This window comes from Zea mays, chromosome 3 (genome assembly GCF_902167145.1).
Source record: "Zea mays cultivar B73 chromosome 3, Zm-B73-REFERENCE-NAM-5.0, whole genome shotgun sequence".
Taxonomy (NCBI): domain Eukaryota; kingdom Viridiplantae; phylum Streptophyta; class Magnoliopsida; order Poales; family Poaceae; genus Zea; species Zea mays.
Window position 1 is genome coordinate 145,447,128 of NC_050098.1, and position 25,133 is coordinate 145,472,260.

Below are 25,133 nucleotides of genomic sequence, written 5' to 3' on the forward strand. Positions count from 1 at the left end.
ATAGATTTAATGTTTAAGAGAAGGTATGTTTCTATACTTAGTACATTGGTTTTGTGGACTAATATACTTGTCTAAGTGTTAGAAACAGAAAGAAGAAGAAAAGAAGAGAGGTGCAAAGGGCTTGGCTATGTACAGCCAAGGCAGCTCAGTCTGGCACACCGGACTGTCCGGTGGTGCACCGGACAGTGTCCGGTGCGCTAGGCTGAACTTTAGCGAACTGGCCGCTCTCGGGAATTCACCGGCGACGTACGACTAAAATTCACCGGACTGTCCGGTGTGCACCGGACTGTCCGATGAGCCAACGGTCGGCCGGCCAACGGTCGGCCGCGCAACCTGCGCGGGACACGTGGCCGAGCCAACGGCTAGTTGGAGGCACCGGACTGTCCGGTGTGCACCGGACATGTCCGGTGCGCCAACGGCTCCAAGACTGCCAACGGTCGGCTTCGCCACAGAAGGAAAGAAATCGGGCACCGGACAGTGTCCGATGTGCACCGGACTGTCCGGTGCACCACCCGACAGAAAGCTGATATTGCCTTCCAAATGAAGTCCAACGGCTCCTAGGCCCCTTGGGTCTATAAAAGGGACCCCTAGGCGCCTCCAGCTAAAATTAAGCGCAGCCAACAAGTGTAGACTTCACTCGAATCAATTCTCACTCTCCCTCTTGTGTGTAACTCTATAGTGTGTGTAGAAGGCACAACTATAAGCCTTAAGAGAGAGGAGAAGTGCTGCTAAGAGCTAGAGCAAGGTCTTGAGCGTATTGTTACTCTGCCGGGGTGCTGCCAAGAAGTTTGTAAGCAGCCGCGGTTCTGTTGTAACCCCACTCAATAGTGAAAGGCTCTATCTGTCATACTGACAGATCTGAGCAAACGGAGGAAGGAGTTGAAATAGACTCCAAGCCCAGGTGTGGCTAACTCCAACGAGGACTAGGCAAGCATTTCAGGCTTGGCCGAACCTCGGGATAAATCCTTGCGTCTGTGTGCTCTGTTCTGTATTGTATCCTGACTCTCTGTCTTACTCGTCTTTATATCTGCACTTAAATACTTATCTGTGGTATAAGATTTATTTGAAGTGCAGGACATTTTGAGACAGGATCTTCCATTCCGCTGCAACCTACTCGAAGAGTCTTCTCACTCCACTGCGTACTAAGTCTTCGAGTAGAGTAAGAATTTAAGTTTTAAAGTAATAAGTTTTATTCGCCTATTCACCCCCCTCTAGGCGACATCCAGATCCTGTTCCCGGGTCAAAGGGAACTTTCAATTGGTATCAGAGCTAGGCCTCTCCAGTGTGGGCTTAGCCGTCCGGAGATAACGATGTCGTCACAAGAGGTAACTGTAGAACTTCTTTTAGGCGATGGCTCTAATTACAAATCTTGGTCTGTCTCTATTTATAATGCTTTCATGAGTGTTGATCCTGATTTGAGACAGATCTTTAGGAGAAGTATTTTTCCATCTGATATTAGTAAAAATCCCTCTAATGATAAACTAAGATGTTTTTCTCTCAATCACCGTGCTTGCAGCATCTTAGTTGATTCTCTTTCTAGAGGTGCTTATTTTGCCATCATGAGTAGTGATAATGATTTAATTGTTGATGCTCATGATTTATGGAATAGAATTAAAGTAAAATATTGTGTGGCAAATTGTACTGCTTCTACTCCCTATATTGCTTGTGATACTAACCTTTCAAAGGGAGAAGATCAAGAACGATGGGCACCCAACGATGAATCCACCTCATCGACAGGTTTGTCTTCCACTAGTTATAAATGTCTTATTGCTAACAATGATAGTGGAGACGAAAGCGATGATGAGGAGGAATATGAGGATGATAGCGAGAATGAGTCTTCATCACCACAAGGTACATTTTCCTGTATTGCTTCCACTAATAATAATGACAGGGAAAATGAGACCGGTGATGTGGAAGAAGAGGAGATTCGCCGGTTCTACACCCATCTCAACAAAGAAGACAAAGTGCTCTTGGTTAAGTTGTTGAGGAGGAACAAGGAACAAGGCGAGACGCTTCTCAGGCTAGAGGAGACTCTCATCAAAACCAACGACAGCCTGGAGAAGATGACCAAAGAACATGAGGAGCTAAAGTGCTCTCATGATAATTTGGTCCAACGGTATGAATCTATTTTATTTGAGCAAAGAAATAATCATGATGTATTATCTGATGTTGCTCAACTTAAAACTGAGAATTCTATGCTTAAGAGTCAAGTAGAAATGATAAATTTAGAAAAACTTGCTCTAAGTGAAAAATATGATATGCTATCTTATTCTCATAATGAATTAGTTGATGACCATATCATGCTTAATGTTGCTCATGAGGTTGTAATTTCAAACTTAAATTCATGTGAACCTCATTCTCGCACGTGTGCGCATTTGAATTGTATATCATCATGTGCTAACCCCTGTTGCTCAAAAGAAAGCCAATCATTGATTGAGCAACAAGTTTTAGGGTCACAAAAGAAATTCTGTGGGAATAAGAAGCAACGACAACTGAGGAGAAGACGCTTAGCTCAACTCTCTCAAGATATCCACGTACGCGTGGTGAAGAAGCTTGAGAAAGGAAAAACTGCAGCAAGTGTTAAGCTCAATAAGAAGAATGTTCCCAAAGCTATAAATGAAGAAATCAACATGAACGAGGAAAAAGGTAAAAATTCAATTAGTCATGATGTTTTTACTAATCATCTCTCCATGTCCTTCAAGCACAAAAAGGGAAGAGGAAAAAGGAGGTGTTTCAAATGCAAGGAGATAGGCCACCTCATCGCATCCTGTCCGTACAAAGACAAGGATGAAGGGACAAGAAGTTGCTTTGGATGCAACAATAAGGACCACATTATCACTTCATGTCCGGTCATGAAGAATCAAGGGTGTGCATCCTCCAAGATGACCCTCACCAAGGAAAATGACAAACAGCAAGCGTCATGTCAGGTTGAGCGACGCTTCTGCTACAAGTGTGGTGAGCAGGGTCATATATCAAAGGTATGTTATAAAGGTAAGATTCCTAAAGAAGTGAATGTGTGTCAATCTCATTCGCTTAGGAGACCCAAATTATACACTTGTGCTAGATCTATAATGAGATCACCTAGAACTAGCACAAAGGCCATTTGGGTACCAAAGGCACATTTAGATGATCATTATGGACCCATCCCGAGATGGGTACCAAACTGTGCTAACTAGACCATGCAGGTGCCTTGAGATGGACTGGAGACCATGGGAGAGCTTAAGACGGTTATCTAAAACTCTATACTTAAGCTATTAATTGTTTTGGTGTTTATTGACCCAAGGTTGAATTATTGTGAAACACTAATCCCATGTTCATCTCAAGTGAAATAAGGTGTATAGGTCCTGAATCATTATTGGTGAATCAAGTAAAGGACTTTGATGAGAATCTACAACTTGCTCTCCAAAGGATGGTACCCGTATATTTTAAGTACATAATTGCAATATTAGTATTGCTCCTAAGTTGGCTTGTTGTGCTACCTGTCTTTGGAGTAGTTATGCTTTATGATTGCCTGTGTTAAATGAATCATAATGAAGTCTGCTTAATCATGACTGGTGTTATATAGGATATATCTTTTGAATCATTCATGGGTAACTCTTTCATTTGTTATATCCACAACGATTAACTCTCTTGGTGTACATGGATAAACCTGTAACTTTTTGTAAGTCATGCTATGTGCAATTATGACATTTTGTTTAGTCCATGTTCAAATGATTACCCTAGTTTGGTACTGTGTGAATTTCAAATCCATGTCGTGCCCTTTTGAGCTATGAGGTGCATGAGCAAAAGGAACCCTGAATTGGTGATAACTAGTGCTCTCATAAAGGCAAAGGTATGGAAAATGGAACTGTGCAATCTTATTGATTATCTTGAAATTCCATTGATAGTGATCATAGCTGTGTTCTTGCATTTCATTGGTAATATCGTGGCTTATGCATTAGAATGTTGTTTCTTTTGGTGTACCTAAAGAACCTTCTTAACTATGATGTGCTTAAGACATGATCGTGTTGTCTTTCAATTGGTATATGTGCTCCAATGATAGTTAAGTATGAAGCATGTCTAAGTTGCGTGTAAATGTTAGACTTCCTGTGAGTATCCAATTGGCTTATGTGCCACTGAGGCATGCATTGTTGTATTTAGTCAACCTTTCATTTAGCCTTCAATTGATGTTAAGTGGCTTTTCATTTGATATTCAAATTGGCATCTTTGTGTGATGAAAGTGATAGAGTATGCCTTGACCAAGGTATGTTGTGATCCCCTCTAGTTCTAAGGAAGCTAGAATGTGCAAAGTGCAAGTCATTCAAATACTTGATGCACAACTTGAGGGGGAGCACACATAACTTGTATCTTTTGAGACTAACTGTTTCTTGAGCGATCTTGTATAGTCTCTAGGTGGAAAAGAGAAGATAAGCAAGAAATGGAGCAATCTGGACTTGGGTACCTCTGTAAGTCAAGAAATTGGTATCTCAAGTTGTGAGTAAGTGCATATCTTTAGATTGCACATGCTCTATAATATCTGGTGATAATAGATGCTTAAATATCATGGAGCCATGATAATAAATGAACTTTGCAATTGGTATCTTTCAATTGGTAGCCGTGATAGTCTACTTCAATTGACATCTTTTGATAATCATTAGAATAGAAGTTTCTTCTTGTGCCCAATACTATAACTTGTTCTAAGTTTGGTGTCTTAGCAACAAGAAAAAGTTAGGAGAATGAATCAGGCACAAGTATGGAGAAGCTCTCGAGAGATTAAATACTTTCAAGATGGGAAGTACACTACAACATGGTAAAGGTACAAAAGGAAGTATTAATCTTTTTGCATATATGTATCTCACATAAATGTTGATAGTGCATATGCTCAATAAGTAAGGGGGAATTTTGATAGTCGTTTTTCCTCCTTGACACCCTGCTGTCCCTTGACATCATCCTATGTTCTTGCTTGAGTAAGGTTTTTGGTGTTTGATGTCAAAGGGGGAGAATTTGTGTATTAAAGCTTATCTCAACCTGAGAGGAAAGCTTATCCTAAGGGGTGATGTGTTAGTTTAAGCTTTGCTAGTGTGTTATTCATATGCTTCCTGCAGTATTATATGTGTTGCATCATATGGACTAGTGTTTCTGCAGCGATGAATTAACTGGCTTCTAGAGTGTAATAGATAGTTATGTGGTTAATAGTGCGTTAAGACTAAAGGTGCTTTAAGATTGCTTTAAATTGGTATCTTAGTTTAAATTGGTATCTTAGTTTAAATTGGTATCTTAATGGTGAATAGTGGTAGGTTGATATTCCTGTGATATATCCACTAATTTGAATGGTGCTTAACTCTGATTATGTGCATTTGTGTGTTATAGCATCATGGTTTGATTCTTGACACAATGCATCCTAAAAAGTGCTAAGGTGTAGAAATGCTTCGAATTGCCTAAGTATGTGCAAATTGGCGTCTGAGGCCAAAATTAGGTTCTTGAAGTAAGCACATATTTAGGGGGAGCATTCGATAAACTTAGAATTCAAAATTTGTGCTTCAAATCTTATTCTTATGTAAGCTTTAATTGTGTTGCCATCAATCACCAAAAAGGGGGAAATTGAAAGCTCTCTTGTGAGTTTTGGTGTTTGGATGACAACTCAATTAAAGGACTAACAAGTGTACTAAGTGTTGAACAGGTGCTTAAGGTAAAGCTAACAAGGTTCAACAAGTGAACAAGTGTGATGGTCCAAGAACTGGATTATGGATACATAATGGACATCACAAGTAAGATGGACATTGCATAAAGTGAGACTCGGGTGCGTAGCTCGGAGACAACTGATCAAGCCAAGGACGGAGGCAAGAAAAGCTTCGAGGTACCAAGTGCATGGGAGAAAGTCAAGGAGGCTGAGGAACCCAAAGCCAAGGGTGAAGAAGAAGGCTTGCAAAGTCAAGGATGATCGAGTTGAGAACAACTACGACACATCGAGGATCACTACATAAGGACGTGACTTACAACCAATGAGGTAACAGCTACAGGTATGTGGTGTAAGTCATAAGGCTCAAGACCAAGCTCTAAGAAGGAGATCAAGGTCACTAGAAGGAAAACAAGTGTCAAAACCAGAACTGGAAGCAGCCCAAAAGAGCTAAGTTCATCTTGATCTTTAGTTTGGGTTGTTCCTATGTTTGTAGATGTTCTATGTGACCTTTACAGGATGTTGGAGCTAAGTAATGTCAATCTAGATCAAGACAAGCCGACTTGATGATTTATGAGTCCAACATCAAAGCTCAAGCATGTGGAATGCTATAGATTTAATGTTTAAGAGAAGGTATGTTTCTATACTTAGTACATTGGTTTTGTGGACTAATATACTTGTCTAAGTGTTAGAAACAGAAAGAAGAAGAAAAGAAGAGAGGTGCAAAGGGCTTGGCTATGTACAGTCAAGGCAGCTCAGTCTGGCACACCGGACTGTCCGGTGCGCTAGGCTGAACTTTAGCGAACTGGCCGCTCTCGGGAATTCACCGGCGACGTACGACTAAAATTCACCGGACTGTCCGGTGAGCCAACGGTCGGCCGGCCAACGGTCGGCCGCGCAATCTGCGCGGGACACGTGGCCGAGCCAACGGCTAGTTGGAGGCACCGGACTGTCCGGTGTGCACCGGACATGTCCGGTGCGCCAACGGCTCCAAGACTGCCAACGGTCGGCTTCGCCACAGAAGGAAAGAAATCGGGCACCGGACTGTCCGGTGCACCACCCGACAGAAAGCTGATATTGCCTTCCAAATTAAGTCCAACGGCTCCTAGGCCCCTTGGGTCTATAAAAGGGACCCCTAGGCGCCTCCAGCTAAAATTAAGCGCAGCCAACAAGTGTAGACTTCACTCGAATCAATTCTCACTCTCCCTCTTGTGTGTAACTCTATAGTGTGTGTAGAAGGCACAACTATAAGCCTTAAGAGAGAGGAGAAGTGCTGCTAAGAGCTAGAGCAAGGTCTTGAGCGTATTGTTACTCTGCCGGGGTGCTGCCAAGAAGTTTGTAAGCAGCCGCGGTTCTGTTGCAACCCCACTCAACAGTGAAAGGCTCTATCTGTCATACTGACAGATCTGAGCAAACGGAGGAAGGAGTTGAAATAGACTCCAAGCCCAGGTGTGGCTAACTCCAACGAGGACTAGGCAAGCATTTCAGGCTTGGCCGAACCTCGGGATAAATCCTTGCGTCTGTGTGCTCTGTTCTGTATTGTATCCTGACTCTCTGTCTTACTTGTCTTTATATCTGCACTTAAATACTTATCTGTGGTATAAGATTTATTTGAAGTGCAGGACATTTTGAGACAGGATCTTCCATTCCGCTGCAACCTACTCGAAGAGTCTTCTCACTCCACTGCGTACTAAGTCTTCGAGTAGAGTAAGAATTTAAGTTTTAAAGTAATAAGTTTTATTCGCCTATTCACCCCCCCCCCTCTAGGCGACATCCAGATCCTGTTCCCGGGTCAAAGGGAACTTTCAGACCCGGATCGAGGACAGACCGATCTGCAGGAGCCCGAGGGTCTCGGCGTAGGTGGTGTTGAGGCTGCTGCCTCCGTCCATGAGGACCTTGGTAAGCCTGACGTTGCCGATGACGGGATCGACAACGAGCGGGTACTTTCCCGGGCTTGGCACGCGGTCGGGGTGGTCGCCCCGGTCGAAGGTGATGGGCTTGTCGGACCAGTCTAGGTAGACTGGCGCCGCCACCTTCACCGAGCAGACCTCCCGGCGCTCTTGCTTGCGGTGCCGAGCCGAGGCGTTCGCCACTTGCCCACCGTAGATCATGAAGCAGTCGTGGACCTCGGGGAACTCCTCTGCCTTGTGATCCTCCTTCTTGTCACTGTTGTGGGCTCTGCCACCTTCCGCCGGGGGCCCGACCTTGTGGAAATAGCGCTGAAGCATGACGCACTCCTCAAGGGTGTGCTTGACGGGACCCTGATGATAGGGGCACGACTCCTTGAGCATCTTGTCGAATAGGTTGACGCCTCCGGGAGGCTTCCGAGGGTTCCTGTGCTCGGCGGCGGCGACAAGATCTGTGTCGGCGGCGTCGCGTTTCGCTTGCGACTTCTTCTTGCCCTTCTTCCTCGCGCCGTGCTAAGCGGAGGCCTCGGGGACGTCTTCCGGCTGGCGCCCCTGGGGCTGCTTGTCCTTCCGGAAGATGGCCTCGACCGCCTCCCGACCAGAGGCTAACTTGGTGGCGATGTCCATCAGCTCGCTCGCCCTGGTGGGAGTCTTGCGACCCAGCTTGCTCACCAGGTCGCGGCAGGTGGTGCCGGCGAGGAACGCGCTGATGACATCCGAGTCGGTGATGTTGGGCAGCTCGGTGCGCTGCTTCGAAAATCGCCGGATGTAGTCCTGGAGGGATTCTCCCGGCTGCTGGCGGTAACTTCGGAGATCCCAAGAGTTCCTAGGGCGCACGTATGTGCCCTGGAAGCTGCCGGCGAAGGCTTTGACCAGGTCGTCCCAGTTGGAGATCTGCGCAGGGGGCAGATGCTCCAGCCAGGCTCGGGAGGCGTCGGAGAGGAACAGGGGAAGATTGCGGATGATGAGGTTGTCATCGTCTGTTCCACCCAGCTGGCAGGCCAGCTGGTAGTCCGCGAGCCACAGTTCCGGCTTTGTCTCCCCCGAGTACTTGGTGATGGTAGTCGGGGTTCGGAACCGGGTCGGGAACGGCGCCCGTCGTATGGCCCGGCTGAAAGCTTGCGGACCGGGTGGTTCGGGCGAGGGGCTCCGATCCTCCCCGCTGTCGTAGCGTCCCCCACGCCTGGGGTGGTAGCCTCAGCGCACCTTCTCGTCGAGGTGGGCTCGACGATCGCGGCGGTGGTGCTCGTTGCCGAGGCGACCCGGGGCCGCAGGCGCTATGTTCCGCGTGCGCCCGGTGTGGACCGAGGCTTCCCGTATGAATCGGGAAGTCGTGGCGTGATGCTCTAGGGGGTAACCCTGCCTGCGGGAGGTAGAGCTTTCGGCCCGTCGGACCACGACATCTTCCAGGAGATTCTTGAGCTCTCCCTGGATACGCCACCCTCTGTGGTGGATGGTTTCGGCATCGCTCGGAGTAGTATTGCTGCTGCAGCCAGGTTCTGACTGACCCCACTGGAAGCTGGGGGCAGCCTTGCCCTGGCATCGTCGGTGATGCGGTGCTAGACGTCCTGGGGCAGATGACGCGCTTCTCCGGCCGGTGCTCGGCCTGCCCACTCCTGCCCGATATTTTGCCGGAGCTGCACAAGTTGTCCTGCTTCCTCATCGAGCCTGGCCTGCATCTCGCGGATTTGCTCGAGCTGTGCGTCCTGACCCCCCGCAGGGACTGGGACCACAGCTAGCTCCCGAAGGATGTCAACGCGAGGCGCAGGCCTAGGGGGATCGCCGTCCTCCGGCATACCAAGGTGGTTTCCTTCGTCGAGACCCCCTAGATCGACGTGGAAACATTCGTGACTTGGGCCACAGTCCTCGTCGCCGAGGCTGTGGCCACTATCGGAGCAATCGGAGAGGCAGTAGTCACATGCGGTCATGAAGTCTTGCATGGCACTGGGGTTACCAAGCCCGGAGAAGTCCCAACCAAAGTCGAGCTCGTCATCTTCCTCGGAACCCGGGAGGCCGTAGGTCGAGACGGCCGTCAGTCGGTCCTAGGTTGACCGCATATGGTACCCCAGAAGGTTTGGATATGCCTTTATGACAGCGTCCACCGAAGCGGGATCGCTTGGTGGGTCGAAGCTGAATCTAAAAGGCACAGGATGGGAAACAGACGGTACCTCTTGATCGCCGGATGGTGACGAAGTCGCGTCAGGGACGGACTGCACCGTTATCTCAGGTACGAGGCTAACGCCCAGCAAGCCCTTCACGAGCGTGCTGGCGTCGTCCGTCTGCTTGGGGTTGGCGTGTCGCGGGGAAACGACGCTCGTCTTCGTCTCAGTCGCGAGGTCAACGCCCGACGTGTCCCCCGCTGGGGTGCCGGCGCCGTCGACTCGCTCGACAGCCGACGAGGTGCCGCCTCCTGCTTGGCCATGGCTGCCCCGCCTCCTCCTCCGTCGACGGGGAAGGTGACGGGATAGGACCGGATGTTGCTCTTCCGCCACGTGGGGAAGACGTCGTCGATTCCGCCGCCGGCTGGCGGGCTGACGGCCGCCATTGTCGTTGTCGTGCGGTGGAGTAAGGAGTATCATGTCGTAGCTGCCGTCGAGGGACATGAACTCAAGACTCTCGAAACGGAGCAGCGTCTCGGGCTGGAGAGGTTGCTGGAGACTACCCATCTGGAGCTTGACGGGAAGCTGTTCATCAACACGCAGTAGGCCCCTACCTGGCGCGCCAACTGTCGGCGTTTCGACCCCTGGGGGTCCCTGGACCGACGAGTAAATTGTCGCTACGTGTCCCAGCCCAGATGGGTCGGCGCGAGATGGAACGCAAGGGGAAAACAGTAAGGGGAAACCGCGGCCTCGTGTTGTCCTGCGCCCAGGGCGGATGCGCTTGCAGTAGGGGGTTACAAGCGTTCGCGAGGGAGAGAGAGAGAGCGAGAGCCTTGTGCGTCGGCCCGTTCTCCCGCGCGGCCACCTTCTCGTACGAGAGCCCTGGGCCTTCCTTTTATAGATGTAAGGAGAGGGCCCAGGTGTACAATGGGGGGTGTAGCAATGTGCTAACGTGTCTAGCAAAGGGGAGCCAGAGCCCTGTGTACATGCCTACGTGATTGTTTGGAGAGGTGTTGCTGCCCTGTTCATGTGATGTCGTGGCCGTCGGAGGAGCGCTTGAGCCCTATGGAAGTACAGCTGTCGGGGCTGTTGGATCCTTGCTGACGTCTCCTTGCTTCCGTAAGGGGCTGAGAGCCGCCGTCGTCATGGAGCACGCGGGGTGCCATCATTACCTTTTTTACCGGGGCGAGCCAGATGGGACGCCGGTCTTGTTCCCCGTAGCCTGAGCTGGTGAAAGTCGCCTAGAGGGGGTGAATAGGGCAAAACTGAAATTTACAAATATAAACACAACTACAAGTCGGGTTAGCGTTAGAAATATAATAGAGTCCGAGAGAGGGTGCAAAACAAATCACAAGCGAATAATGAAGTGAGACACGCGGATTTGTTTTTCCGAGGTTCGGTTCTCTCAAACCTACTCCCCGTTGAGGAGGCCACAAAGGCCGGGTCTCTTTCAACCCTTACCCTCTCTCAAACGGTCCCTCGGACCGAATGAGCTTTCTCTTCTCAATCACTTGGAACACAAAGTTCCTACAAGGACCACCACAAGATTGGTGTCTCTTGCCTCAATTACAAGTGAGTTTGATCGCAAGAAAGAATCAAGAAAGAAGAAAGCAATCCAAGCGCAAGAGCTCGAAAGAACACAAGCAAATCTCTCTCACTAATCACTAGGGCATTGTGTGGAGTTTGGAGAGGATTTGATCACTTTGGTGTGTCTAGAATTGAATGCTAGAGCTCTTGTAATTAGTTGAGAAGTGAAAAACTTGGATGCCTTGAATGTGGGGTGGTTGGGGGTATTTATAGCCCCAACCACCAAACTAGCCGTTTGGTGGAGGCTGTCTGTTCGATGGTGCACCGGATAGTCCGGTGCACACCGGACATGTCCGGTGCGACAGCCACGTCACCAAAAGTCGTTGGGTTCGACCGTTGGAGCTCTGTCTTCTGGGCCCGCCTGGATGTCCGGTGGCGCACCGGACATGCACTGTAGAGTGTCCGGTGCGCCAGCATGGGCGAGCCTGACCTCTGCGCGCGCTGGCGCGCATTTAATGCGCCGCAGGTAGCCGTTGGCGCCAGAAGTAGCCGTTGCCCCACAGTTACACCGGACAGTCCGGTGTACACCGGACATGTCCGGTGAATTATTGCGGAGCAGCTGAAATGAATTCCCGAGGCTGGTGAGTTCCAGAGGCCGCTCTTCCTTGGAGCACCGGACAGTCCGGTGAATTATAGCGGAGTTGCCTCTAGAATTTCCCGAAGGTGACGAGTTTGAGTTGGAGTCCTCTGGTGCACCGGACATGTCCGATGGTGCACCGGACACTGTCCGGTGGCACACCGGACAGTCCGGTGCGCCAGACCAGAGGTGCCTTCGGTTGCCCATTTGCTCTTTTGTTGAACCCAATACTTGGTCTTTTTATTGGCTAAGTGTAAACCTTTGGCACCTGTATAACTTGTACACTTGAGCAAACTAGTTAGTCCAATTATTTGTGTTGGGCAATTCAACCACCAAAATTATTTAGGAACTAGGTGTAAGCCTAATTCCCTTTCAATCTCCCCCTTTTTGGTGATTGATGCCAACACAAACCAAAGCAAATATAGAAGTGCATAATTGAACTAGTTTGCATAATGTAAGTGCAAAGGTTGCTTGGAATTGAGCCAATCTAAATACTTACAAGATATGCATGGATTGTTTCTTCATTTTTAACATTTTGGACCACGTTTGCACCACATGTTTTGTTTTTGCAAATTCTTTTGTAGATCCTTTTCAAAGTTCTTTTGCAAATAGTCAAAGGTAAATGAATAAGATTTTACGAAGCATTCTCAAGATTTGAAATTTTCTCCCCCTGTTTCAAATGCTTTTCCTTTGACTAAAACAAAACTCCCCCTAAATGAGATCATCCTCTTAGTGTTCAAGAGGGTTTTGAGATATCATTTTTTAAATACTACTTCCTCCCCCTTTTGAACATAATAAGATACCAATTTGAAATTGACCAATTGAAAATCATTAATTTTAAAATTGGGGTGGTGGTGCGGTCCTTTTGATTTGGGCCAATACTTTCTCCCCCTTTGGCATGAATCGCCAAAAACGGATACTTAGAACGAAATATAGGCCCTTTCCTAACTACTTTCTCCCCTTTGGCAAATAAAACATATAAGTGAAGATTATACCAAAGATGGAGAGTGATGCGGAGCGACGGCGAAGGATGAGTAGTAGAGTGGAGTGGAAGCCTTTGTCTTCGCCGAAGACTCCAATTCCCTTTCAATATACCTATGACTTGGTTTGAAATACACTTGAAAACACATTAGTCATAGCATATATCAAAGAGACATGATCAAAGGTATACTTAAGAGCTATGTGTGCAAATTAGCAAAAGAAATTTCTCGAATCAAGAATATTGAGCTCATGCCTAAGTTTGGTAAAAGTTTGTTCATCAAGAGGCTTGGTAAAGATATCGGCTAATTGATCTTTAGTGTTAATGTATGCAATCTCGATATCCCCCTTTTGTTGGTGATCCCTAAGAAAATGATACCGAATGGCTATGTGTTTAGTGCGGCTATGCTCAACGGGATTATCCGCCATGCGGATTGCACTCTCATTATCACATAGAAGAGGGACTTTGGTTAGTTTGTAACCGTAGTCCCGCAGGGTTTGCCTCATTCTGTTGGAACTTGCTCTCGGTCGCAAGGGGATCCAACAAGGGAGAATAGTGATGTCAACAGGGCACACGCGCTAGATGGCAAAAGCTCTGTTAATCTGGCCTCTCACGGGCACTGTGCAGGGGTATTTATAGGTACCTGAGCGCGCAGCGCCTTGAGCTAAGGACGCATGTGCCCTCAGCTACCTAGATTATCCCCAGAATATTCCCATAAAGCGGGGTTACAGACCGTAATTACAGGGATGTCTTTACAAATCAGGCCCGTAACGCACGGCGGCCACGCGGGGCCCGTAACGATGGGCCGAATCACACGTGGGCCTCTGAGCTGGACGAGGCTGCATTGTGGGATGCCCTTCGTCGCCAGTCTTCGTCTGGTGCGGTACATGCGAAGGGTGTCCCTGCCTGTTTTGTCTCTGTTAGCTCAGCTGCTGCAGCGAAGGCTTCGAGCGAAGGGTGGCGCCTTTGCCTTCGCCCCAACATTTGCCCTCCGAGGGACCAGTTCGACAAAGTCACCTGGTGCCGAAGACGTCGCTAGATGGCGAAGACGCTGCCCTCGCTCGAAGTGGTCCCGCGGGGGTTTTTGATATGACCGTTGATTGACGGCGTACTGTTGGATTGCGGGTTTCCCGAAGCACCGCGCCCTGTTGGACTGCGGGTTTCCCGAAGAGCCGCGCCCTGCCTATAAAAGGGGGCGGGGGTCGGCGCTTTTCGAACTTCACCTTCCGCGCTCCGTGAAAACCCTAGCCGCCCTTTCCGCCGTCTTGCTGCTCGTCTGCCCGCCACGCTCTTGTTCGCCGGAGATCTGGCTCGAGTGAAGCAGACCGCCCGCCGCCGCCGACGGTACGTAGCGATGCCGTCCTCGTCTTCTTCCGCTGCCGCTACACCGTCGGCCGTTCCCTCGCCGCCGGCCGCCGCCTCGTCTGAGGAGACGCTGAGTAGTTTAATGGCGGAGGAGTTGCGCGCCGACGATTCTGTTGACTTTGGCGTATCGCGGATGTCGTCGGTCCGCGTGCAAGATATGCAGTGGTTGGGTTACTTTGGCGGCGGAGTTGCTCGAGTCCCGGGACGGAGGAAGTCCCCGAGCCGGAGGGCGAATTGGTTGTTTTCGAGGCGTTCTTCGCCGCCGGACTCCGCTTGCCCGCGCACCGATTTGTTGGCGAAGTCCTGCGCAAGTTCAACGTTCAAATACATCAGCTGACGCCGAATGCCATAGTGGCTCTGTCGAAGTACGTCTGGGCGACGACTTCGTACGGCGGACAGCCATCAGTCGAAGTCTTTGCGAAGTATTATTGTTTGCACTGGCAGAAGAGGATGATTGGAGACGAAGTCGCTCAGTTTGGGTCCTGCACATTCACGCCGAAGACCGGCAAAACCACGATGCAGGTAGTCGAGTTGGTTCCTTCCGCCCGCAACAAGTGGGGCAACTGGAATGAATTTTGGTTTTACGTTGCCGAGGGCACCGTCGAAGGCCATGAGGGACTCCCCGTGTCCGAGATGTGCTCTCATTTTTACCCAACGTACCCGCCCTTTGAAGTGGCGGAGGAGGATGTGGACGAAGGGGCCCTTCGGTGCGCCGCCGACCTGAGCAGTGGGCGCGACTTGGTTGAAGAATTCGTGGCGTACGGGGTATGGCCCTTGGCGCATGGCTGGGCGTTGGGCGAAGTGTGCCCTCGCCAGATGCCTTTTCATGGCGGTAGGGTGGTGCAGAGTCCCGCCTTCGCCCTGAATCTGCAAAACCGCGATCCGGCCGCCTTTGTGCGTGAGGCGGAGGATGGGGCGGTGCGGCTCGTTGGACGTTACGTGCCGAGGACAGAGGGCCAGCGCAGCTGGGATATCCGCGGGTCGAATGACCGTTTGAACAGGGTTTTTGAATTAAATCAATTGCCATATGACGGCTACCCTGGTCAAGACGATGTGGACCGCCGTGGGAAGAAACCGGCGGTGGAGACTGGAGACGACCCTGCGCCGGCGTCCGCCCCATCCTCTAAAAAGAGAAAATTAGGTACTGCTATGGGAGGACTTGGGGTTTCTGATGGTTTTGCTAGAGAGTTGATGAGGACGTGCGCGGCCCCGGGGGAAAGGATGTCTTCGCCCGAGCTCCGGGAGTCTTCGGCTCGGATGCTGAGGGTTACTGGGGGTTGTTGGCCTAGGAATGTTCCTATCCCCCGCGCGGCTGGCATGGACTTTTTTACATCTCGCATGGTTCGTGAATGGAGGGTTTTTCCTTACGGGCGGAATATTGCTGCTGTTGTGTCGGCAGTGATGGACAAGGATCGCCAGGGGGCTGCACAGAAGCACCAGGCGGCTGTCAGGCTCGTTGAAGCCAGGCCCAAAAGGCAGCGAGGGGCTGCGAAGGCTACGGGCCCCGGCGGAGGCCGGCCGCCACTGGCGGCGAAGTCGGGCGTCCCTGCATCTAGCAAGGCGCCGGAGGCAACGGCAGGCGCCGGAGGCTCGAAATCGGCGAAGGCGGTGCCGCCGACCGGCGGAGTGGCGGAGGTCGCGAAGGCGGCCCGAGCGTTGCCGTTGTCGGGCAAACGTGTCGCCGACTTCGCCACCAATATTAGTGTGGAGGACTATCTTGGTGGTAAGTCGTTGGCTCTATTTATTTTTTATTTATATATTTTTTTCTTTTTTTTATTTATTCGTTGGTACGTCGCAGGGTCGGGCGAGGGCCAACTTGCTATGGTTGCGCCTGCCGCGGCGACCACGAAGGCTGCCGCAGTGCCGGAGGCGAAGGGCGGGGCTCTTAGCGCCGGGGGCGAGGTGTCTGCCCTCGCGGTTGTCATGGATGAGGCGGGAGCTGCGACCCGCCGGCTGAAGGAGGTGACGGAGGCGCTGAGTCAGGTCCGCTGAGCTGGACTTCGTCCCCCCCTTTTTTTTAACGGCTTGCTGGGGCCGCGGTCTTACGATTGCTCTGCAGGTGGCTGACTTCGCCAGCCGCACTGCGTCGGGGGCCCTCACGGCAGCTGTGGCTGCCGAGGTCGAGAGACTTCGAACACAACATGCTGACGCCGTCCGTGAGAAATCGGCCGCCGATAGCAAGTGTCGCAAACTGGCGGACAAGGTGGCCACGCTGGAGGGAGAGAAGGCTGACCTCCGGTGCCAGTTGGCTGGGGAGAGGAGGGAGACCAACGAGGCTCTCGTTAAGGCGCAGGCTGCGCAGGCGGAGGCTAACCTGGCGCGGGCGGAGGGCAATCTTGCCAGGGAGCGTGCCGAGCAGCTGCAGGAGCGGCTCACCGCCCTGGAGAGCCGCGTGGAGAGGGCCGAGGCCATGTCGCGCGCGGAGGCGGAGCGGACGCGCCAGCTGCTTGTAGATACATACCGTGGGCTGGGCGCGGGGACCGGTGATTTCGAAGTGCCGGACCGGGACCCCGGACTTCGCTGCCTGGAGTGGGTGCAGGAGGAGTTGCAAGCACTCCCCACTGTCGTGGAGGGGTTTATGGCGTATGCCTCCCTGGTCACCTGCGAGGGGGCGATGAACGCGCTCTCCCGCGAAGGGTGCCGGCACTTCGAGGTCTTCGACCAAGCCGATGAAGATTTTGAGCGAGATATCTTTAAGGTTGAGGACCCCGTAGTGAAGGAATCCGCCGGAGCCCTCTACGACCGGATGTGGGGTCTGCATGGTTGCGAGGTGGTCAGGGAGCGGGCCGAGACGGCGAGGGCGCAGGTAACGTTTTTGTTTGTTTGGTGTTTGTTGGATGTGGGCTGTGTGTGTGTTTGCTGAATTTTGTGTGTTTTGTCTTAGGCGGCGCGTGGCGAGAGGGTGGACGACTTCAGGGCATTGAACAACATGCTGTCTGACCCGGAGCCGACCCCGACGGAGGCCGTACCTGGGGTCGCCCTGGAGCCGACCCCGGAGACAGCGGAAGACGCGCCGGGTGCCCCGCATCCACTGCGGCCGGCGAAGACCTGCCCGCGCCGAGTGCTGAAGATCCCGCAGCGGTGGCGGCGGAAACAGTAGCGGAAGCAACGGCGGAGCCAACGGCGGAGGCTCCCGCAACGTCAGGGCCGTCGCAGGTGGCGTAGTGGGTGTAGAGGGTTAGGGAACTTTGTATATGTTGCTGAATTTTGGTTGCTGCGCAGGTTCAAGATTTTGGGCCTGCGCACACAACCGCTACTACTAAATTTTTGGCGGCTTCGACCGCGGAAGATGGTAATGAATGTGGTGGATCTGCATCTGAGTGTTTTGATTGTGCTGACTCTGGGAGCTCGGTTGAGTGGACTGAGGAGTCGTCGGAGGAGGACTTGGACTATTTTGCGGCCTTGGATGTGGCTGCGGTGGAGGCTTCGCCGCACGTCGCGGACGCGGGAGATGCGCCAGGTCCTAGCACCGGGCGACGACGACGAAGGGCGATTGCGAAACGTAGAGTTAGTGGGGCGGAGGGGGCTTGGCTTCGTGTGAGTGGGGCTGGCCGGCAGGAACTGTTGTCTTTGCCGGCCGCCGTGAATACAGGTGAAGGGGAACTGCGAAGTCTTTTTGCGGGTGAGGAGCTCAGGATAATGTTATTTAATTATAGGGAGATGGGAATTATTCCTAAGGTTGAGCCGATGTAGAGTGTGGTGCCCTCGCTTGTATATGTAGAGGCTTGTATGATGAAGTTGTGTGCCCTCGCTTGTATACGTGTGCGAAGGCGTTGTGTACCTTGTCTGGTTTGTTTTGTTGTGCTGATGTGATTATAGTTGGTCTTGGCGCGGACGGTTTGATGTTGTCGTTTCTGCCTTCGCGGATAGTCTTCGCGATAGACTTTGGTTTTTTTGCACTTGTGTTAGTCCGGCTGCACCCTTAGGCGACATCTGCGCGGATAGTCTTCGCGATAGACTTTGGTTTTTTCGCACTTGTTGTGCTAGTCCGGCTGCACCCTTAGGCGACTTCTGCGCGGATAGTCTTCGCGATAGACTTTGGTTTTTTTCGCACTTGTTGTGCTAGTCCGGCTGCACCCTTAGGCGACTTCTGCGCGGATAGTCTTCGCGATAGACTTTGGTTTTTTCGCACTTGTTGTGCTAGTCCGGCTGCACCCTTAGGCGACTTCTGCGCGGATAGTCTTCGCGATAGACTTTGGTTTTTTCGCACTTGTGCTAGTCCGGCTGCACCCTTAGGCGACTTCTGCGCGGATAGTCTTCGTGATAGACTTTGGTTTTTTCGCACTTGTTGTGCTAGTTCGGCTGCACCCTTAGGCGACTTCTGCGCGGATAGTCTTCGCGATAGACTTTGGTTTTTTTTCGCACTTGTTGTGCTAGTCCGGCTGCACCCTTAGGCGACTTCTGCGTGGATAGTCTTCGCGATAGACTTTGGTTTTTTCGCACTTGTTGTGCTAGTCCGGCTGCACCCTTAGGCGACTTCTGCGCGGATAGTCTTCGCGATAGACTTTGGTTTTTTCGCACTTGTGCTAGTCCAGCTGCACCCTTAGGCGACTTCTGCGCGGATTTGTCGCACGCGAGGGTGGCTAGCGCTTAGCCTCGTGGTGACCTCGTGTTGGTCGAATGTCGAAGATCGTCGTCGTGGTCTTTTTTCGACGCATGTTTTTGCGGGGGATTTTTCACACATATATTACATGGCTCCGCCTCGTTAAAAACCTCACCCCCCGGGAGGAAAAGAGTGCGGGCCGATACAAGATTGTTTTTGCGAATTACAAGGGCGAAATCAGCCCTGAGGAGTCAAACAAAAAATTTACGGAGGTTGTCGATGTTCCAGGAGTGCTCCAGGTCCTCGCCGTTTGGCGTTGTGAGCCTGTAAGCACTGGGGGAAGCTTTTGTCTTGACTATAAAGGGGCCCCACCTAGGCTCCAGCTTGCCCTTGGACTCCGTCCGAGCTGTTCGGACGAGTACGAGGTCCCCCTCGCTGAACTCCCTCGGGATGACTGAGTGGTCGCGCCATGCTTTGGTCTGGGCTTGATATTTGTTTAGGGCCTGTAGGGCGAAGACTCGGTCTCCGTCAATGAGATCCTTTGAAGTTGGCTCGTCCACGTCGGGGACGGCTGACGGGACTGTTCGCGGGGACCCATGCTTTAATTCTTGCGGGGTCATGGCCTCCGATCCGTATAGAAGGCGGAATGGAGTAAACCCGGTCGCCCTGCACTCAGTCGTGTTTAGTGCCCAGACTGCCTCAGGTAACAAATCGGTCCATCTGCCCTTCTTTTCATCAAGGAGCATTTTCTTGACAGCTGTGAAGATTTTCCCGTTGGCGCGTTCCACGACCCCGTTGGACTGCGGATGATAGACTGAGGCGAAGGCAAGCTTGGTGCCAATGGAGAAACAAAAATCTTTGAAGTCTTGGTTGTCAAACTGCTTGCCGTTGTCAACTGTTAGTTCGAACGGTACTCCGAAGCGGCAAACAATGTTCTGCCAGAAGAATTTTTGGGCAGTCTTTGATGTTATTGTAGAGACAGCTCGCGCCTCGATCCATTTGGTGAAGTACTCGACAGCGACGAAGGCGAACTTAAGGTTCCCCTGAGCGGTGGGCAGGGGCCTGACGATGTCCAGGCCCCAGCGCTGGAGAGGCCATGTATGGGCGATCAGCTTTGTATACTGCGAGGGGCTGCCTGACCGAGGAGAAAACTTCTGGCAGGCTTCGCAAGACCGTGTGACCCGATTTGCGGCGCAGATCATTGCGGGCCAGTAAAAGCCCTGGCGGATCACCTTAGCAGCTAGGGCCCTTGGCCCTGCGTGTGAGCCGCACGTGCCACTGTGGACTTCACGTAGGATCTGCATGCCTTCGGCTTCGGTGACGCACTTAAGCATTGGCTGACTGACCCCTTTTTTGTAGAGTTGGCCTTCAATCAGTGCGAAGTCTCGGCTTCGATGTTTGAGGCGCTTGGCCTCACTGATGTCGGCTGGATGATAATACCCCTGTAGGAACAGGGTTATTGGTGCCTGCCAGTCCTCGGTCATGATAAGGTTGACTATGCGGTGGCCCTCGCTGTCATTGGTTATTTGGAGCCCTTCGGGGCTCCGGACGGCTCGCGTGCCGATGACATGAAAGAACACGTCGGAGGGCAGAGTTTCGCCCCTGGCGGCAGCCTTGGCCAATGCGTCGGCCTCTTCATTCTTGGCCCGATCCACATGCTGCAAGGTGAACCCTTTGAATTGCCTCTCGAGACTTCGAATGGCCGCGAGGTACTGCATGAGCGCGGGGTCCTTTGCTGCATAGTCTTTCTCGACTTGGCCGGCAACTACCTTGGAGTCTGTTTTGATGATGCAGGTGGTGACTCCGAGGGCCCTTAGCTTGCGGAGGCCGAGGATGACTGCTTCGTATTCTGCTATATTATTTGTGCATCTGTCGGATTCCAGATTGAAGCTGAGTCGTGCTGCATATCTGTGCTTGACCCCGACTGGTGAGGTGATGACTGCAGCGACGCCTGCCCCCGCATGGCACCATGCGCTGTCGCAGTGGATCGTCCAAACCTTCTCTGCAGATGGGTCTGGTTGTGTTGTTGGCCCAGTCCAGTCGACGACGAAGTCTGCCAGGACTTGAGACTTGATAGCTGTCCTGGGCTCGAAGCAGATGTGGTAGCCGGAGAGTTCGGCCGCCCACTTGGCAATCCTCACCGACGCCTCCGGGTTTCTGAATAATTCGCCGAGTCCCCTGTTTGAGGTGACTCGGACCTTGAATGCTTCGAAGTAATGGTGCAGTTTGCGCGACGACATGACGACTGCGTAGGCAATCTTCTCCAGCTCTGTCATGTTGCACTTGGATGGTGTCAGCACTTCGGAGACATAGTATACGGGGCACTGCCGGACCATGCCCTCGACAGTCTGCTCCTGCACTAGTGCCGCGCTGACCGCATGTGGCGAAGCCGCGATGTAGAGCAGCAGGGGGAGCGAGGGGTTGGGGCTGGTAAGGACGGCCAACTCTGTCAGGTACTGTTTTAATGAGGCGAAGGCCGCCGCCTGCTCTGGTCCCCAGGCGAAGTCCTTTGCACCACGGAGTGTCTTGAGGAAGGGGAGACTTCGCTCGGCGGACCTGGAGATGAATCTGTTGAGAGCGGCCAATCTGCCTGTCAGGCGTTGGACGTCCCTGACGGACTGCGGAGGCGTCATGTCTAGGATGGTTTGAATCTTGGTTGGGTTGGCCTCGATGCCGCGGTGTGATACCAGGTAGCCCAATATTTTGCCTTGGCGAACGCCAAAGACGCACTTTTCCGGGTTTAAGCAGAGCTGTGCATCTCGCATGTTCACGAATGTTTCGGCGAGGTCGGCGAGGTGGTCCTCCTTGCTCTTGCTGGCGACGACGATGTCGTCCACATATGTGAATATGTTTCTGCCAACTTGCCCCTCGAGCACAGTTTTGGTAAGCCGGGAGAAGGTGGACCCGGCGTTCTTGAGTCCCTCCGGCATTCTGATGAAGCAATATGTGCCGAAGGGTGTTTTAAAGCTGGTGCTAGCCTTGTCTTCTTCCTTCATGTATATCTGGTGGTAGCCGGAGAAGCAATCGAGGAGGGACATGACCTCGCATCCGGCCGCGCTATCGACTATTTTGTCGATCCGCGGCAACGGGAAGTTGTCCTTTGGGCAAGCTTTATTGAGACTGGTGAAGTCGATGCACATTCGCCACTTCCCGCTCTTTTTCTGCACCATCACGACATTGGAGAGCCATGTGGGGTAAGCCACCGGCTCGATGAATTTGGCTTCCAGGAGGCGGTGCACTTCTGCCTTGGCGGCCTCCGTCTTCTCGTCGGACATCTTGCGAAGCCGCTACTTTTTCGGCGGTACCGAAGGGTCGATTCCAAAACTGTGCTCAATTATTGAACGGCTAACCCCGACCAGATCGAGGGCCGACCAGGCGAAGACATCTTTGTTCTTGGTCAGGCAGCAGAGGAGCTTCTCTTCTTCATGCGAAGTAAGGTCTTCGCTGATAATGACTGTCTGCCTGGGCGTGGCCTGGTCGAGGGGGACAATCTTGGTCCCGTCGTTGCTCTGCAGCTGGGCCTTGTCGTGCTACTTATTGTTTGGGCTGGCAGGCGCGGGGACCTCGCGTTGGGCCGTAAGGCAGTGCACGTTTCTTTGACCGGGCACGAAGTCCCGCTCTATGTTGCGCGCAGTCTGTTGATTGCCGAAGACTATGATGACGCCTAACGGACCTGGTATCTTCATACATAGGTACAGTCCGTGAATGGCTGCTTCAAACTTATTAATGGAGCCTCGGCCCATGATGGCATTGTAAGGATATACCATGTCCACAATGTCGAAGGTTATTTGCTCGCTTCGGGCATTGGGTGCTACACCGAAGGAGAGAGGGAGCTCTATTTTGCCGACGGGGAAGGTGCCCTTGCCACCGAAGCCATACAGCGGATTGTCCGAAGGCTTAAGCAGGCTGTGGCTTATGCCCATGCGATCGAAGGCGTGGAGGAAGATGATGTCCGCCTGACTGCCGTTGTCAACTAGGACTTTGTGCAGGTCCCAGCCTGCCACGCTGCAATTGATAACCATGGCGTCGAAGTGGGGGGCGCTGCGCAGGTTGACGTCGCGTGCGTCAAAGGTTAGCGGTATGTGGGACCACTTTGTCTGCACGACTGGGCCCGTGACGGCGACATGGTTGATGCTGCGATAATGGTCCCGCTTCTGTCGCTTGGTATCGAAGTCAGTGCTGGACCCCCCAGTTATCATGTGGATGACTCCGCGATATGGTTGATCGGCGAAGTCTTCCTGCTTTGGGGCATGGGGGATGTTTTGATGTTGCTGGTGTGGTGGTGGGGGTGGGGGAGGTACGATTTGTACTTCCTGATGGTGTTGGTAAGCGTGGTGCGGTGGATGCGGGGCGGGAGCGTGGATATATGGTGGAGGGGGTTGCTGGTAATTGTGCGCGACAATTCTGGGGTTGTCGGCTGGCTACGCCCGTGCCATTCTGTCTCTGGTAGCCTTCGTTTCGGGGCAGTCTTTGGTTTGGTGGGCGCAGTCTTCGCCATGGAAGAGGCAGTAGAATCGGCGCGGCGGCTGCGCACGCCCTCAGCCCCTACCACGAGTGCCATTTCCGCGGCCCTGGGGGGGATATTCCTGGCGGCGAGGGGGGTCAGCAGCGGGATGCTGGTTGGCGATGTTGTGCACTTGCTGCTGGTTGCGGCCGTCTCGACCGGAGTCTGGCTGCGGAGTCCTTGTCCACGTGCGGCTGGACTGTGGAGCATCTTTTGGCTTCCTTTGGGACTCAATCTTGCGCTGGTGGAGCTCTTCGGATCTGGCGTACTTTTCAAACAACTGATATAACTCTTGGAGGTTCTTTGGCGGATCTCTGATGCAGTGGTTGTAAAGGACGCCGGCGCAAAGGCCACTGATAGCATAGTGGATGGCAATCTGGTCATCGACTGAGGGCAGCTGTGATTTGAGTGTTAAAAATTTGCGGTAATACTCCCTCAGAGTCTCCTTTTCTAGCTGCTTGCAGAGCGAGAGTTCGGCCAGTGCGTCGGTGTCTGGGCGGTACCCTTGGAAGTTGAGCAGGAACTTGTCCCGGAGACTTCTCCAGGAATCGATGGACAGCGGAGGCAACCTGGTGAACCAGGTGAGTGCCGGGCCCTCGAGGGCGATGATGAAAGACTTCGCCATTGTGGCATCGTCCCCTCCGGAAGATGCAACGGCGACCTGATAACTCATTATGTATTGAGCCGGGTCGGTGCTGCCGTTGTACTTGGGATAGGTCCCTGCCCGGAAGTTAGCTGGCCAAGGCGTCACTTGCAGGTGTGGCGCCAGGGGACTTCGCTCATCGAGATAGTTGACCCCTTGGAATGGCGCGACGTGCGGGAAGGTGTGGTCGCGTTGGGGGAAACGCGGGTCCTCTGGTTGCGCGCGGTGTTGCAGGGGTGGCCCATGCTGCAGGCCGAGGTGGCCTTCGCGCGTGTCTTCGAGTTGTGCGCGCTGCTGGAGGGGTGCGTCGTGCTGCAGGCCGGGATGGCCTTCGCGCTGCATCAGCGCAATCTCTCGCTCGAGTTCTTCGGCCTTCTGCTCTTCGTTGCGTATTATTTGCTGCACTTTGGCTAGTGCGGACACACGCTGGCGCTTGGCCTCTAGTATCTCCTTCTGCCTCTGGAGATTGCGGTTCTTGAGGCGCAGGGCGCGCAACTGTAGCTGTTCTTCTGCTGAGACGCCGAGGACTTCACCGTCCTCGGCGAGGTCTGCGCCCTCCGGTGGTGCGAAGCCTGAGGGCAGCTGCGGTTGTCCCTCAGGGTCGCAGGTGCGGAGGGTGTCGTCTTCAGTGGCCTCTTGGTGGGTGGAGTGGGTGAGGGCGAGGGCCTTGCCCTTTCTTGCGGCGAGCAGTGCTGCCTTCGCAGCCTCGTCAGCGTTCGGGTTAGCTCTCTTGGGTGCCATCGCATGTGGTTTTCTCGTAGCACGAACGGTGGGCGCCAAATGTTGGAACTTGCTCTCGGTCGCAAGGGGATCCAACAAGGGAGAACAGTGATGTCAACAGGGCACACGCGCTAGATGGCAAAAGCTCTGTTAATCTGTCCTCTCACGGGCACTATGCAGGGGTATTTATAGGTACCTGAGCGCGCAGTGCCTTGAGCTAAGGACGCATGTGCCCTCAGCTACCTAGATTATCCCCAGAATATTCCCATAAAGCGGGGTTACAGACCGTAATTACAGGGATGTCTTTACAAATCAGGCCCGTAACGCACGGCGGCCACGCGGGGCCCGTAACGATGGGCTGGATCACACGTGGGCCTCTGAGCTGGATGAGGCTGCATTGTGGGATGCCCTTCGTCGCCAGTCTTCGTCTGGTGCGGTACATGCGAAGGGTGTCCCTGCCTGTTTTGTCTCTGTTAGCTCAGCTGCTGCAGCGAAGGCTTCGAGCGAAGGGTGGCGCCTTTGCCTTCGCCCCAACACATTCATAGCAATTGCG